The sequence below is a fragment of the Eumetopias jubatus genome, unplaced genomic scaffold (assembly GCF_037043125.1).
Source record: "Eumetopias jubatus isolate StellerSeaLion01/CBP00866 unplaced genomic scaffold, mEumJub1_p1.0 scaffold_8, whole genome shotgun sequence".
In the NCBI taxonomy this organism is placed as follows: Eukaryota; Metazoa; Chordata; class Mammalia; order Carnivora; family Otariidae; genus Eumetopias; species Eumetopias jubatus.
In genome coordinates, this window is record NW_028274814.1 from 82,248,933 (window position 1) to 82,255,027 (window position 6,095).

The 6,095-nt window shown below is 42.6% G+C and overlaps 1 non-coding gene across 1 annotated transcript; it reads right to left on the minus strand.

Moving 5' to 3' along the window:
- Positions 1 to 4,763: 4,763 nt before the first annotated feature.
- Positions 4,764 to 4,836, minus strand: TRNAG-CCC (transfer RNA glycine (anticodon CCC)). The gene has a single exon. It is a non-coding gene; the product is annotated as a tRNA-Gly (tRNA).
- Positions 4,837 to 6,095: the final 1,259 nt, after the last annotated feature.

Genomic DNA, 6,095 nt, shown 5'->3' on the forward strand with positions numbered 1-6,095 from the left:
GACCCTCCAGGTAGTCTGAGGCATTCAAAATGATCTCTCTCCCTGTCTCTGTATTAAAGGATTACAGTCTTAGGATTGATTTGCTCTTCCTGGGTGCCTGCTTTAATTCTCTGCTTACTAAGTTATGGAGCCTCTGCCTTTTCCAAGTTTTTTGGTAGTATTTTGCTTTTACGACTGAATAGGGTGTCTGGTGCCTGCCCTTGGGTGTCTTTCATCTGAAGATCTCCAAGCACTTAACAATAAGTCACTGGGCTTCACAAACATTAAGGTGACATGTCTGTGTCATTAGTCAGGATTTATGAGTTAGGGATTAAGCTGCTGGATGAGGAGCTGGCTCAAGGTCCTGGGGTGGGTTAAGAGCGGGGCCTGTTCAGCGACCCAGGTCCCATGTGTTTTGGGTTTTTGTCTTCCACCCAGAAAAAAGGCTTGGAGGAAAATTCAGCCTCAGCTGGAGCTAAAAATAACAACAACAACAACAACAACATTTTCTATTTTTTAGGTGCTTACAATGTGTTTATGCTAGAAATTTTTCCATTTAATATGACAGGCTTATATAGTAGGTCCTATTATTATCCCCATTTTACATACGATGAGGATTGAGGCACAATTAAAGTGACTTACCTGGCATCATCTAACTAGTAAGTGGTAGAATCAGGATTCAAGCGTAAGAAGTCAGTATACTAGGCTCCCACCACAGAAACTGCTGGTATGTGATACTAACTCCCATTGTTCTAAGGAACAGTGCTATTAATTAATCAAGGGACAAATGTTCACTGAGCATTTATGTGCAAGGCACAGGTGATGTGAAACATTCATTCAACAAATATATGTGCAAGGTACTATGCTAGGTATTCAATAAATTTTGTTGAAAGAATAAACATAAAGGGGCACCTGGGTGGTCCAGTTGGCTAAGCGTGGGACTCTTGGTTTTTGCTCAGGTCGTGATCTCAGGGTCCTGAGATCGAGCCCCACATTGAACTCCGCACTCAGTGCCAAGTCTGTTTGAGATTCTCTCCTTCTCCCTCCCCCTCTGCCCCTCCCCCGGCGTGCTCTCTTTCAAGTAAATAAAAAAGTCTTTAAAATTAAAAAAAAACCGAATGAATGAATATAAAATACAGATATTTGAAGGATGGATTGGAATTTGGATAGTTTGGCAGAACAAGGTGTGGGAAGGCAAAGCTTATTCCAGCCTGAAGCAAAGATTCAGAAGTGGGAATTTATGCTTATTGGAGCCTAGGAGGTCATATAAGAACAGCATATAAATTTCAGCTTAAAAAAAACCCCTCAGATTATTAGTAATGACTGCCTGAAATGTGTTGAGAAGGATTCTGAGGAAAGAGTGCTGGGATTAATTAGTAGTATCTATCATGTACCCTAGAAGGAAGATGGCAGTTGTAATAGATTGACTTGTTGTTTGAAATTATTTACTTTCTCCTTCCCTGCCCATTGCTGTGTGACTTGAAGTATCTCCTGCAGATGGAGTATATATGTCTCATTTCACTGACTTTGACCTTGATCATGTTTCATATTTTGGCTGATGGGATGTGAACAGATGCCATGTTTGCACATGTGAGTTTCCACTTTCTTGTTCTTCTCTGCCACTAGACTGGGTATATTCCACATGAGAAATGCTCCTTCTGCCTGGGTCCTGAAATGGGAAGACCCATGGAGCAGAGCTGTAGCCTGCCCACAGCCTTGCGTATACATAAGTCAGAAATAAACCTTTGTTGCTGTAAGCCACTGAGATTTTAGGATTGGTTGTTAGTGCAGCAAAACTGACCAATAGTCATACCTGTGTAATGGTATCAAGTTTGAAAGATCAAGTTTGAAAAGTAAGTTTAAGCGAGAGTGTGGAGAATCTTGAATGCCAGGTGAGGCAGAGACTGCTGTGTATTTATCAGAATCTCTTTCTTTTTCTTGGACACGTAGCTGGACCACATTTTTCAGTTTCATTTTAAGTAATATGTTCTGTTTCCAGGCTTGACCTATGAAGCCTCCCAAGGGAGATACTTCATGTTGTTTTCTTTGTGATTTGATGAGTATGACCTTAAGCACGGTGACCTTGAAGACCAAATGTTAAAGATGATAGGGCCACAGGTTGGAAGGAACCTAGTTCCCTGAATCACCACTCGGCAGAGAACTGCCTGCTATAATCAGGAGCATGCGTTTTGGACTTCACTTGACCAATAAATCAATTTCTATTCGTTACAACACTAAAATTTTGGGCTTTATGTTTTATAGTTATATAAAATACTATAAAATAATATATAACTAAAATAATATATAACTATATAGTTATAGTTAATGTTTCCCAACCAATACATCAGGTTAAAAAGTGTAGATTTGATTCCCATCAGGAATAGGAAGTTAGTTGCCTGTGATTTTTTTTTAAATAGTAGTATTCTTTTTAAAGATTTTGTTTATTTATTTTGCAGAGAGAGAGAGACAGCGAGAGAGGGAACACAAGCAGGGGGAGTGGGAGAGGGAGAAGCAGGCTCCCCACTTAGCACAGAGCCCGACGCGGGGCTCGATCCCAGGACTCTGGGATCATGACCTGAGCCGAAGGCAGACACTTAACGACTGAGGCACCCACGTGCCCCAATAAATAAAATCTTTAAAAAAATTATCAGCGGGGCCACTGGGTGGCTCAGTCGTTAAGTGTCTGCCTTCGGCTCAGGTCATGATCCCAGAGTCCTGGGATCGAGCCCCGCGTCGGGCTCTGTGCTAAGTGGGGAGCCTGCTTCTCCCTCTCCCACTCCCCCTGCTTGTGTTCCCTCTCTCGCTGTCTCTCTCTCTCTGCAAAATAAATAAATAAAATTTAAAAAAAGATTTTATTTACTGATTTACCCGGGGGGGAGGGGCAAGCAGACCCAAGCTGAAACCAAGAGTCTGACGCCCAAGTGAGCCACCAAAGGTGCCCCAGATTTTTTTTAAAGATTTTATTTTAAAAAGGATTTTATTTATTTATTTGAGGGAGAGAGAGATTGAGAGAATGAGTGGGAGGAGGGTCAGAGGGAGACGCAGACTCCTCACAGAGCAGGGAGCCCAATGCAGGACTCGATCCCAGGACCCTGGGATCATGACCTGAGCTGAAGGCAGATGCTTAATGGACTGAGCCATCCAGGCGCCCTAAAAGATTTTAATTAATTAATTAATTAATTTGAGAGAGGGAGAGCACGCGAGCAGGGGGAGGAGCAGAAAGAGAGACAGAATCTCAAGCAGGCTCTGGACCAAGAGAATAGCTGGACACGGGGCTGATCTCATAACCCTGAGATCAGATCTAAGCTGAAATCAAGAGTCTGATGCTTAACTGACTGAGCCACCCAAGCGCCCCCCGATGCTTTTTTTAATAAATAATACTGTGAAGACCAGTGGAAGTGACAGTTACAGGATTGAAGAACACTTTCTGAGTGAGGTTGCGAGATCTTGGGACTGTCAGTGTTGTCAGAATACAGGGAAACTCCTGACTGGGGTTGGGGTTAGATTGACATGACGTTGAAAGTCTCTCTAGAGGCTGTGGAAGGAGCTACTGCAAAATGAATCCTATCTTCCTGAAGATTAAAGTCTCTTTTCTGTTTTTGTAAAAGTCCCGTCTCTTCAGTATTGCTCCATCAAGCCCAGTGCCTGGTATGTAATAAATGTTGAATGGAAGCTGGTTCTGGACTCTTGGAAGGCTTTGAGGAGCTACCTCTTGCTGAGGGCCGGCAATGCAGAGAGGGCTATTTCACGCACAGAATCATTACAACCACCATGCAATTTTACAAATGAAGAAGCTGAAACTCTAAGAGTAACTTGCTCAAGGTCTCTTGGAAAAATTTTATTCTGAAACCTGTACCTTTTCCAATATAACAGGATGCTTTCTCAGAAAATCATAATGGCCAGTATTTACTGAGTGCCTGCCATAGGCCAGGCGCTCTGCTGGGTGCTTTACAAACATACAGAAGCAGCTGGTGTATCAGATACTGTAGGCTGTTACTAGTGTTTCCAAACTGTGGACTCTGTGGGAAGTAGGTGTCAGAGTTGGAGTCAGCTCGGGCTGCCATAGCAAAATATCATAGGCTGGGTGGTACAAACAACAGGAATTTATTTCTCACATTTCTAGATGTTGGGGAGGGAAATCCAAGATCAAGGTGCTGGCTGATTCGGTTCCTGATGAGGACTCTCTTCCTGGCTTGTGGACAGCTGATTTCTCACAGTGTCCTCACATGGAGGACGGTGAGAAAAAGCAACATCTCTGGTCTCTACTTGTAAGGGCACCAACTCCATCAAGAGGGCCCCATCGCCTGACCTCATCTAACCCTAATTACCTCCCAGAAGCCCATCTCCAGATCTCATCACATTGTGCTTTAGAGCTTCAACGTATGGATTTTGGGTGGACACAAACATTCAGTCCATAACAGTAAGGAAAACATTAACATAATTTTAGGGCAAAGTCTGATTCTCTTGGACTTTTCTTTAGGGCTCCTATCCCATTTTCTTTTGTCTCCTTAGTTCTTTGGTTCCATTTTCCTTAGACTGGGTGGAAGGGTGCTTTAGGGTTCTCATAATACTCAGGTCCTACAGCTCCTACTTCACCCCATGGACCCACAGATGTACCCTAATGTCACAGTGTTCAGATCTCCTTGGTCCTTCCTCTATTAGTAGGGAGCAAGATACGGCTCTGAGTACTCATCCATCTATTTATTCAACAGATTTAAAAAAAAAAATCTGTTTCTATTTTTAATTTTTATTTATTTATTTATTTATTTTTAAAATAGGCTCCACACCCAATGTGGGGCTTGAACTCATGACCCTGAGATTGGGAGTCACATGCTCTACCAACTGAGCCAGTCAGGCACCCGTATTCAACAGATTTTTTTTTAATTAAAAAAATTTTTATTTATTTATTTATTTGACAGAGACACAGAGAGAGAGGGAACACAAACAGGGGGAGTGGGAGAGGGAGAAGCAGGCCTCCTGCAGAGCAGGGAGCCCGATGCGGGGCTCAATCCCAGGACTCCAGGATCATGACCTGAGCCGAAGGCAGACGCTTAATGACCGAGCCACCCAGGCGCCCCTCAACAGATTTTTTAATAAGCATTATGTGTCACCTGTTGGAATAATAGCCAATATTTGTAGCCCTCTGGTGTCAAAGGCCTTTTACATTCTTAGATTCCTCTGATTCTGGCAACCAATACTATGAAGTGGGTCATGTTATTACTATGTCATTTTTATCATTGAAGAAGCCAAGTTTCAGAAATATTAAATAACTTGTCTAAAGTCACACAGCTAGGATGAGATTCAAATCAAGAATTTCTGACTTCCAAGTGATCCCTTCTGCCCTCCATGGCCATCACAGGTGTATATAACAGGCGCAAAGGACAACCCTCAGATTTCAGTAGCTTAACATGATAAAGATTTATGTATCATATAGTCCAATGTGGATATTTGTGATCAGGTAACTCAGGAATCCAGACCTGTTCAAGCTTGGCTCTGCCATCTTAAATATGTGGCTTCAGGTGGCCCAGATGTCACTTAGCCAGCAGGTGGGGAAGACGTGTGGAGAAGGTACCATCGCTCTTAACTTCCTCAGCCTGGACGTTTATATTTCTTTGGTGATAACCAGTTATATGGCCTCACCTTGCTGCAAAGGGGCTGGAGATCAAATTCAGCCACTCTCTATTGATACTGGTTTGAGTTAACATTCTAGAGTTGATAGAGTTGTCCTGGGAGAAAGATGCTTCTGGAGAGAGAATGATCCTAATCTGCCCACATGTTCATGCCCCTATTTGTCTCTCATTCATTCCACTGGAACTCACAGAGCACCAACTTTGTGAGCCACTTATAGTCAAAGATCTCCTGGCTGAAAGACAGATTAGAGCCCAGTCAGCCAAAACGTGCTCAGCAGGAAACCTGCTTCTCCTTCTCCCTCTGCTCCTCCCCCCAGCTCATGTTCTCCTTCTCTCTCAAATAAAATAAATAAAATCTTTTTTTTAAAGAGGCTGTTTGTCATTCCTAACGTTTTTCTTTATTTTTATATTCTACTGGAAAGTTTGAAGATGTTTACACTTCACAAAATAAACAGAGCTTTGTTGTGGTCACAATTTAAGTGTTTG